We start from the raw sequence: 11,580 nt of genomic DNA, 5'->3' as shown, positions 1-11,580 counted from the left end.
TTATACTGATGGTGCAGGGCGGTGGGGAGGGGAGGTGCAAAAGAACCTAGCCTGGGGGTCCCAAGCAGAGTAGGTTTGGCCAGTCCCTGCAGAGAAAGCAGAGGCGGTAAAGCAGAAAGGCATCTCAGCAAGCCCAGCACAGAGAAGACAATGGCCAAACCGCTCAAAGGTTGTCTCCAACGTGCTGAGATCGCTTCCACGTTTATAGAATGAGAACGGGAGGCCAAGGTGGGTGGGTACATGCAGGTAGTCAGTGAAGGTCAAGTAGGTCATAGTCCTGGAGTCAGTCTTGGGTGGGGACTTGCTGGCTCAGGGCAATCCTTAGAGGGAGGCGCGGTGGTTTTGATTCCCATCTGGGGATGCCTTGCCAGCAGGGTCTTCTGTCTGAGTCAAGAGACAAGCTGGAAAGAAGAGACCGACTTGAAAGTCTGAGGTCAAAACTGGGTCAGCCGAGGTCCTCTCCTCGTCCTAAGAAAAGCGGTATGTATGGGTGAAGCCACCTTGGGCCCTCCAGCCAACCTAGTAACCTTGAAGGTTTAACAAGCGCCCTTTGCTTCCATGATGGACTAACCTCTCTCTGTTCATCTACAGGTCATGCTTTCTCTCCCGCAAAGAGCTGAGCATCGTGCAGGCCACAGAGCAGAACGGAGCCTTCTGGGCGACCCCTAGGCCCTAAGGAAGGAGAGCCCTTGTACAGCCGCCCAGCACTGTGGTGATGTCTGTAGCTGCACCATGGAGCGTGCGTATAGTCCAGAAACGTTTCAGACCTCTGTCCTCCCTTTTCTGGTTAACTGCCTGAAGCTTTTTATTTTTTGGTGGCTTTTTTTAAGGTTTTTATGTACCTGACAGAGAGAGAGAGAGTACCAGTAGGCAGAGCGATAGGCAGAGGGAGAGGGCAAGGGGACTCCCCACTGAGCAAGGAGCCTGACATGGCACTGGATACCAAGACCCTGGCATCATGACCTGAACTGAAGGCAGCCACTTAACCAGTGAGCCACCCAGGCATCCCTGCCCTAAGCTTTCAGAACCCAAGTGTGAGGCAGAAAGGTTGGAGTTGGCCTCTGCAACAAGAGTCCGCTTTCTTCCCAGCCTACTGCTGAAAACTCATATTCCTTTCCCGTGAACATTTTCTGCGCTCATCAAAGAGTAGTGATCCCTTAATAAGAGAAAGAGACGGTTTAGACATTAACTTTTTCAGGGGAGCGATACATGTGTGCTGCAACGTTTTGCAGCCTAGGTCATGAAATCCTGTAGTTGCACAGGAGATTCTGGTGAATCACAAGAACACCAGGTGCCCCGTCCACAGGATCCAGAGGAAGGAGATGGAATGTTTTACTGTGTGCCCGTCTCACGTGGAAGCTGGTTAGTGCAAAAAGGGGGGAATTTTGGAGCTCCTCCCCAAAAGTCCGAGTCCATAGGTCTCAGTTGTGGGCAGAAAATCACCATTTCTAATGAGTTGAGGTGATGCTGATGGGGAGGTCAGTGCAGCGATGACACTGTGGAAGGAAGTTTCCAGGGAAGACGACACTGTCTCGCTCCAGGCCCCCGTAGAGGGCGGCTGTGGACGTACAGTCTGGGGAGCGGCAGAGTGAAGGGTGCTAGTGCACAGCTGCTGAGTGTCTCTGCAGTGAGCCAAGCAGGCTGAAGCCTTAAAGGACTGGAGTCCCAGGGACCCGACTGCTGAAGGCTCCACAGGAAGCCACCGAGAGAGCCACCTGACCCTTTTGCTTCCAACTCCAAATCCAGAAGGAGCCCGTTAGACTCCGGTGGCTCCCTGCCCTAGCCACTACGTGAGCAAACTGAAACCAAACCGGGACCAAATTCTTGTAAAAGCCTCCAGGAAAAGGAGTGCAAATGGAAGCTAAGGACAGGCCACCACAAGCCGGAAGTAGGCGGTTCCCTACGTTATAGCCAATCCCATAACATCCTTGCTTGGATTCCTTCAATTGGTCTAGAACAGCGTTTGCCCTAGTTTTGTTTGGTGCTGCCTGAATGGATTTGCTCTTTGCTCAAATAAGCAGTTTGGGGGGGGAAATCATTTTTGGTGCCATAAAGCTGATATTATTAAAGCACGGGGAAAGGACAGGTGGGGAGAAAGAGCTGCCATTTGGAAATTTTATTGCAGCTCAGTTTATCCTTTAACAGAGCTAATAAAGACCCACATGACTCATCTCTGCTCAGTCATGTTCTTAGGGCAAGGGATTCGTTTGTGCTCATGTAATACTACATCCATTCTCACGAAATACCCTCTCCTGGTTTGGAGGGAAGAGAAGGCAAGCTGAGGGCAAAGGAGAAGCTGACACCCCCACCATGGGATATATGTGACATTCCTCAGGCTTCCCGGTTGCCCTACAGGAAGAATAAATGGTTTACCAAGAGAGGTCGTAATCCTGCAAGGCCTGTCTCCCTTGGTAATAATAAACCACCATTTTTCACCAAAGACATCTAAGGAATTCTTTTTTCCATGGTTAGCTCTGGGCTTCACCCCATTGAACCTCACCTGTATTCCAAAACCACATCATACGGCCCACAATGTGGGGCTTTGAGTCTTCATATCTGGTCTCTGAGCTTGAGTGCAAAATCGGTGAGTACTTTCTCTTCATTTCCTTTACTCTCATTTCAGGGTCCCCTCAAAGGGTATGGTCTTTTGGGAACACTTTCATGCCCATTGCTCGGGTTACAATCCTCTGTCTATCCCGTGGCTACTCTGTGGGTTGCAGAAAGTCTGCCTTTCAGCTGGAAGTAAATACCCTGGCTGGAATGGTAATAAGACCCAGAAACTTGATATTTTCTCTCTCTCTCCCTCTCTCTGTTTGAAATATTTTATTTATTTATTTGACAGAGAGAGACACTGAGAGAGGGAACAAAGGTAGGGGGAGTGGGAGAGGGGGATCAAGGTCTCCCACCAAGCAGGAAGCCCAGTGTGGGTCCTGGATCCCAGGACTCTGGGGTCATGACCCCAACCAAGGGGCGGCACTTATTGACTGAGCCACCCAGGCACCCCTTATGCTCTCTAATGATGTCCTTATACAAAGCTGTCAGTCTTGGGGGCACGGGACAGCCACCTAAGTCATCAGGATGGCTGCCAATCTTAAAGACTCCATGTGAGGTTTCCTTCTGACTTATCTAATAACATCCCCTCCATATCCCTGGTCTAGCCACTTCTGGCTTCGGGACCTCTACCAGGAGCCAGCTGAAACCAGTACCCGATGGAATTAAAACCCAATGGGATCCTTTCTGAGGGAAGTTGGCTGTAAGGACTACATGCATTGGAATGTCAGTTAGATCAGGATGGATTTCCGTGTTTACTGTTTGATGTCATTGTCCTCTACTAACTACTTAAAGCTACTTAAAGGAATTGGGTAATTTCCCCCTTGTAAAATTTTTCTAGTATTTTCCATGGGTTAAAAATGGCAGGACAGGGATGCCTGGGTGGCTCAGTTGGTTAAGCAGCTGCCTTCGGCTCAGGTCATGATCCCAGGATTCTGGGATCAAGCCCCACGTCGGGCTCCCTGCTCAGCGGAGAGACTGCTTCTCCCTCTTCCTCTGCTTGCTGCTCTGCTTGTGCTATCTCTTTGTCAAGTAAATAAATAAAGTCTTTTTTAAAAAATGGCAGGGCGGCACACAACCTTCAGGGCATAGATCGGCAAGGCGTGGGTATCTCAGTCCTTTCACCAGGCACCCATTTGTAGCCTAGGATGTGATAGGGTGGGGGAGGAAGAAGGCATCCCTCCTATGGGGTTGTGGGTTTTTTTAAGATTTTATTTATTTATTTGACAGACAAGATCACAAGTAGGCAGAGAGGCAGGCAGAGAGAGAAGGAAGCAGTCTTCCCGCTGAGCAGAGAGCCTGATGCGGGGCTTGATCCTAGAACCCCGAGATCATGACCTGAGCCGAAGGCAGAGGCTCAATCCACTGAGCCATCCAGGCGCCCCTCCTATGGGGTTTTTATGGTGGGAATGCCTTCACAGGAAGGCAGGATCATGACTGATAGCGATGTTTTGTTTGAGGGATGCCTCCAGTTGCTTTTGACACAGGAACCTCTGACATATCCTGCATGGGGTGCTACCTGGGAGTGGGGGGATTTGGTAATGGACCTTCTTTTCTTTTCAGGGAGCATGGCCTCAGTAGGCTTCTTCTTTAGTTCCCAAGGAGTCTCCCTTCAGGTGTCTTTTAACCCACTGGAAACTATTTGGATTACAAATTTTAGGAAAAACTGAATCCTGTAATACTGTTTGGCCTCAGTAGTATCTGTTAGTTACATCTCTTCTGCAGGAAACTGGGCCGAATGTGTTTGCCCAAATGTGCCTGTTTAGTAAATCCCCTCCTGACATGCTGGATGATAATTACCTAAATGGGCCTCCTAGTAAACCCAGGTTACCAGGGGTTAGCAGGCCCTCCCGAGCAGCAGAGACCCTGACTCTTTCTCTCTATTCTTCCCGTAACAGATGTGGGACTGTTCCCTCACTCATTTCCCGGGTTGGTGGCTATAACTCGAGCCAGCTGGGGTTAGTCTACTTCTGGAGGGGGACTTTAAGGAATATTCCCAAGCAGCTGCTCAAACTCCCTGTTTTGGGAAGTATGGACTGCTCAAACTCCCTATTTTGGGGCCTGATACGGACTGCCTTTTCCCACCTTGTTGGCAGGAAAACATGCTGTCTGCTCCTCTGTTGGAGCTGATGAGCTCTAAAACTGGGAACACTTTCTCTGCTTTCTGGCACGACTTTGCCTCTTCTGTCCCCCTCCACCTCATGGTTTCTGCACCACCTTGGTTGCCGCCTGTATAACTGGCTTCTAGTTATAGTATAGTTGTATAGTATAGTACAGTATAGTATAGTATATATGTGTACATATGTATATGCACAGTATAGTATATATGTTTATGTATAGTATATGTATATGTGTATGTATAGTATAGTGTATATGTATAGTATACTATATATGTATGTGTGTGTATATATATAGTTGTAGTGTATGTGTGTATATGTATACGTGCACATATACATATATGTGTATGTGCATGTATAGTATAGTATATGTGTATGTGTGTGTGTATATGTATATGTGTATGTATATGTATAGTATAACTGGCTTCTAACTCAGGCACCATGGCTCCTTCTTCCTTCACTGTCAAGGAAGAAGAAGATGACCCCCTGGACCTAAGACCATCCACTCCAGATTTCCCCACCTGTGTCTCAGGTAAAAGTTGACAAAGGGGAGGATCCAGGTAGAACATAATTCAGTATTTAAACTACGTTAAGTTTGTTGGTTTAATTAAGGTAGCCATGTCTTTCAAGTTATCAGCACTAAATGTGAAACTTCTGTCGAGGTTTGCTGAAGTCAAATAAGCTCATGTTATCTCTGCTGCATTTGTTAGCAAAAAGATGAGCAAAGTGATGGTTAAGTGTCTATCTCATCAATATTTTCATGGGTAATTGTTAAGATAGCTTTCAACGTCTTTCATAACCTGAAACTTTAAAGTTTTGCTTGAATGATAAATGGAATTAAATTCGTTGGGCATCTAGGTCTTTTCCAAACAGGATAAAGTGCTAAGTCATTGATTACTGATGTAGGTTTGTGCCTTTGACTTTTTATTGCAAAGAAACTAAGGATATCTAAATCTTTTGGTAAACATGTTTTGTGCTTAATTGATTCATAAATTTACCATCTAAATAATTCTGGTGTAACAGTTCACAATTGGTTACTACTTAGTCTTCACTGGAGACTAAGATTTCTAAGAGTGCAAAATTCTGCTAAACGTAAATCAGACTGATAGAACATAAGGGAAACAACTCTGTATGTAGAGAAGTAGAAGATATGTAGGAAAGATACAAGGAATGGGAATGCATTCCCATTATTCCCATTAATTGTTGTAATGGGAATTAATTATTCCCATTAATTGTTGAGGTTAAAAAAAAGGTAATTTTTAAAAAGATTTTTATTTATTTATTTGGCAGACAGAGATCACAAGTGGGCAGAGAGGCAGACAGAGAGAGAAATGGGGAAGCAGGCTCCCTAGTGAGCAGAGAGCCCGATGCGGGGTTCAATCCCAGGACCCTGGGATCATGACCTGAGCTGAAGGCAGAGGCTTTAACCCACTGAGCCACCCAGGCGCCCCAAGAAGGTAATTTTTAAAATTTTTTTTGTTTATTTTATCTTATTTTTCCTAAATAAGACAGCTGTTTGGAAAGATGGCTTGTGACTAAATCTGAATGCAAAAGAAAGTTGTAGAAGGTTTGTGAAGGGAAAGCTTTGGAATGGAATTTTAGGTGCGGTCAAGATGGACTAAGAGTGAAATGAATGGATTTTATAGTACACTGGTATAAGACTGAAAGTCTGCTTTCTCGCTTTTCAAAAAGACAAGTTTTCTTGAATTGTTGATCTGCTCTGGATAAGAAAATGTAAATAGTTGTTTTCTCTTTGCCTGGCCAGAAAAAAACAGTTTCTATGTTTTGCCTTTATCAGGTCTTTAACATTCCTAATCCTATTTAGGTATGTGCTTTAAAACTTTCTAAGGTTGTCTGTGTGTGTTTGTGTGTGTGTGAGTGTTTAAAGATTTTATTTATTTATTTGTCAGAGAGAGAGCACAAGCAGGGGGAGTGGCAGGCAGAGGGAGAAGCAGACTCCTTCCTGAGCAAGGAGCCCAATGCGGGACTTCTTCCCAGGACCCGGGGATCATGACCTGAGCCAAAGGCAGACACTTAACCAACTGAGCCACCCAGGCATCTCTAAGACTTTCTAAGGTTTTAACAAACTTTCCCCAAGATTTAAATAATGAACGATGTCTCATTGACTAACTAGGGTGGGTTGTTTGGTATGTTACATTCTGGTATACGGTCATCATCACTTGATATTCTGGCTGTTGACATGTTATGTATCATAGAATAACTGAGTTTTCTTGTCAATTGTATCATAATGAATTCTCATCAGATCATTTACAATGTTCATTTCTGAGTTTTTGTCATTTTTAATTGTTCTTACTCTCTTGCAAAATGAATCTTCAGCTTCAAAGTGGTTTGTATAAAGGATTTTTTAGGACAAAACCAGATATTCAGTATTTTTAGGATCATAAAAATGAAATGAGTAAGAATTTCCAAAACTAACTACGAGGGTCAAACTGAACAAGAACTAGTAACCCGGGACTAAATGAATTAAAAAGACGATTATGACTTTGTGACTCTTGCTTGAAACATTGCTGGTTCTCTACTTTTTGCTCTTCAGGATTAAGGAAACTTTCTCTTAAGATATCTATGACTTACGGAAAGGTGAAAAAGTATTCATTTGTGAACAAATTGAAACATTTAACTTTTCTCTCTACCCAAACCCTCTGAAATTCCAAAGGACTCAGTAAGTATTCTTTCTTCCTGGCAATCATGATCATTTGCAGAAGTACAATAAGAATCTGTTCTCCTTATGACAGGACACCATTGGAAACATTGGTTATTTTTACCAAGGCTTTCACTGGACTGTCATAGTTAAGAAAGACATGCATAGACTCAGGTATAATCAAACAGCTTAAAGAAACTGAGGTTGACTTTATGAAGCCTGAGGCCATAAAGCCCCTTGGAACTGTTGTCCTGGTACCTTGCTTACAGAGTTCCCAGAGGCCTCACCAGGTGAGTAAAGAATGTCACTTCCTGGCAGGTGCAGGAACCTCAAGATACGTTGGGGACCTCAGGAAGAGGAATCCGCCCAAATATACAGGTATTGCCGGCATGTCTGATGGCAAGTACTTGGCTTGGCTTCTGGCCTGGAGAAGCAACTGAAAGTTCAGCCTAGAGATTCTTTATAAAAGTTTCATCAAAACAGATTCTATAAGATCTGTATGACCAATCATTATTCTTGCTGAGCTTACGTAAATGATTAGGCCAAGTTTGTTGAAACTAGACTTGTTTTTCAAATAAACTAGTCCTGATTTGGCTATCTCTGATTAAAAATGAGGGTTATTTTAGAAACAGAAATTGTGTTTCAATAACATACCTTTGTGTATATTAAATCTATAGCTGATTATCTTTAAATGTTTGTTGTTTACCTAAGCTAGACAACTTGAGGTAGAGTTCAGAGAAATTATTACAGTAGCTCATGTATAGACAGCCTTCTTGCTTGTTATTCTTTGGGGATAATAACAGGACCCCATTGACATACGATTATTTGAACAATTGGAAAATGGGATTGATTCCCCCAAAACTGAATAATTCAATGAGCACCTTGACCAATTCTGTTTGGCTGGAATGATGAAATCACTCCTTAAAAGCCAGAGCGTACCAACTCCATAGGGTTAACTATGGACTTGTGGAGATAAAGGATGGCCCCACTATCTTTATGATTGGATTGGATGATACACTTGGGGATGCCCTTATCTCTTGAGACAAGTCTTCTCCCACTTGCCAGTGATTCCGTATAATTAGGATATTGCTAAGGCTGGACCTTAAACAAAAAGGGTTTCTTAATGGCTTCAACTCTCATAGTCCTATTTATCCTAGAAGAAGTCACCTCTGTTGAGGTCCAATCGCAAACAAAGGCTTTAGCTAAGCATACAACAGCCCTCCCAGTAAAAGGAGCTTCAAAGCTCACTGTGGGATAGTCTCTAACTGTAATGACTTCACATTAGATCCAGAGTGTCTTAGAAACCAAAGGCCAACAATGGATGATGGGAGACTGACTTACTAAATATCAGGTTGCACTTATAGATATGCCTGGAATAATACTTGAAACCTGTCAGACTGTAAACCCCCCTACCCTTATGCCTGGATCAGACCATTGTACTTCTATAGAGCATAATTGTTTGGAGGTTACTGATCTTGTTTATGCTAGTCAGACAGATTTAAAATGTGCCCCTATTGAAAACACAGATAAGGGGCGCCTGGGTGGCTCAGTGGGTTAAGCCGCTGCCTTTGGCTCACGTCATGATCCCAGGGTTCTGGGATCGAGCCCCGCATCGGGCTCTCTGCTCAGCAGGGAGCCTGCTTCCTCCTCTCTCTCTGCCTGCCTCTCTGCCTACTTGTGAACTCTGTCTGTCAAATAAATAAATAAATCTTAAAAAAGAAAACACAGATGAGAGCTGGTTTACCGATGACAATAGTTTCATGGAAAAGGGAATAAGAAAAGCTGGGTGTGGGGCACCTGGGTGGCTCAGTGGGTTTAAAACCTCTTCCTTCAGCTCAGGTCATGGTCTCAGGGTCCTGGGATCGAGCCTGGCATCGGGCTCTCTGCTCAGTGGGGAGCCTGCTTCCTCCACTCTCTCTCTCTCTGCCTGCTTGTCTGCCTACTTGTGATCTCTGTCTAATAAATAAAATCTTAAAAAAAAAAGGGGGGGCACCTGGGTGGCTCAGTGGGTTAAAGCCTCTGCCTTCGGCTCAGGTCATGATCCCAGGGTCCTGGGATTGAGTCCCACATCGGGCTCTCTGCTCAGCAGGGAGCCTGCTTCCTCTCTCTCTGCCTGTCTCTCTGCCTACTTGTGATCTCTGTATGTCAAATAAATAAAATCTTAAAAAAAAAAAAAAAGAAAAGCTGGGTATGCTATAGTGCTCACTTGTGTTTTGTAATTGCCAAAGCCTTAAGAATTAATATTTAGGGGCGCCTGGGTGGCTCAGTGGATTAAGCCGCTGCCTTCGGCTCAGGTCATGATCTTGGGGTCCTGAGATCGAGCCCCGCGTCGGGCTCTCTGCTTCGCAGGGAGCCTGCTTCCTCCTCTCTCTCTGCCTGCCTCTCTGCCTACTTGTGATCTCTCTCTCTCTCTGTCAAATAAATAAAATAAAATCTTAAAAAAAAAAAGAATTAATATTTATACTGACTCCAAATATGATTCCCTAGTCCTGCATGCTCATGGAGCAATTTGGAAGAAAAGGGTATTATTATCAAGCCATAACACCCCAATTATAATGTGCCTGAAATTGTTACTCTTCTTATGGCTGTACACCTATCTGAGGAGGTAGCTATAATTTGCCTCAAAGGACATCAAGGATACAACATTAGAATCTAAAGGAAATAATTTGGTAAACTCTGCAGCCAAGCAGGCAGCACAAAATAAACAAACTTTAAGTCTTGTACAAGTCTGAATTCCAATAAACTCCAAAAGTCCAGTCTCTTCCGACCAAGAAATGCACAGGATGGGCTTGTTAATCATGAAGGGAAAATTTTTATACCCAAAAATAACCAGTGGAAGGTAATACAGGATTCACACCAGGCTACTGATTTGGGTAAAAAGGCCATGGAAGTGACAAAAACTTTGCTAAAAAAAAAATTGTCCCTAAAGTTGGATTCCCTTGGTCCCTACAAAGTGACAAGGGACTGTCTTTTATTACACAAATTTAAAAGATGGTCCTCCAAAATGGAATAGCCCTTGATATCTTCACTGCAGTTAAAGGAGGCCCAGAATTAGATGACTATCTCCTAATAGGATCTAAGGGTTATATAGCTCTAATTTGTGACCCTGGCTTCCCCTAGGCTGGATAGGCCACTGTACTCTGGGTTTTGCCTGGATGCACGGATATGCATTGTTAAAACAATTATCAACCCAGCCAACCTTCCAAATGTAAAATGATGGTGGACACATTCTGTGTCTCATTGATATGAACACCTAACATCCATTATTTTCCCCTCTTTGGAACTGGACAACGTTGTTTGGCACATAGCAACCCTTATGTACATGGTCAAAGCCCTAGATGACACTCAAAATAGCATTTCTCAATCAAATACTAAAATAACACAAATGTGTGAAGTGGTTCTACATAACAGAATGGCATTAGATGTTTTAACTGTTACACAAGGTGAAACCTGTGCGAGCGTAAAAACAGAATGCTATATATATGTTCCAGATTACCAGAAAATATTTTTTGGTTTCTAACTGACATGAATTCTCAAACTGGTGCTTTAAATGACCTCTTTCCTTTTGTGATTGCTTAAAACTCCTGGATTGTATGAAAATGATAAGAGGTTAACTACCAAAGGAGTCTTATTGAGACTTCTCCTTGTAATATTAACCTTATTTTGTTGTCATTTCCGGTGTCTCCCTGCCTAGTGTCAAGACTCCTTCACTGCCATAACTCCCAGCAAACAGTTGATCCTTTCTACTCAAGAAGGTTCATCTATGTTGACCGCATTAGAATCAGCTGCCTCTCCCTTTTGTAGCTCCCTTATACATTCCCCACCTGACCAATATTGACCCATAGGTAGGGACATCTCTATACCCCACTTCCGTAGGAAGACTTTACAGATGAGACCTTCCACCTTCAACAACGTTAAAGATTTAAGAATCAAAATTGTTCAGGGGGAAATGATGAGGGGACAGAAGGAGAACAGAGGACAAATCAGACTCTGACACTCCACATACACCCCCACACCCCTCCACGGGGTATGTGTGACATTCCTCAGGCACTCCTGTTGCCCTAAAGGAAAAACAAATAGTTAACTTATAGAGATCAAAATCCTACAAGATAGGAGTCTTCCTCAGTTTACCAAACACAAGAAATTTTTAAGAACAAATCATTTGAATTGATGGTCTAGCTTCCAGAAGAAAATGTGAATAAAATTAAATGTCCTTATAATTTGCAGCCCATTGACAGACACATGAAGTGGGCA

Source organism: Meles meles, chromosome 19, assembly GCF_922984935.1.
Source record: "Meles meles chromosome 19, mMelMel3.1 paternal haplotype, whole genome shotgun sequence".
Lineage (NCBI taxonomy): Eukaryota > Metazoa > Chordata > Mammalia > Carnivora > Mustelidae > Meles > Meles meles.
Note: the sequence above shows the minus strand (reverse complement) of the source record.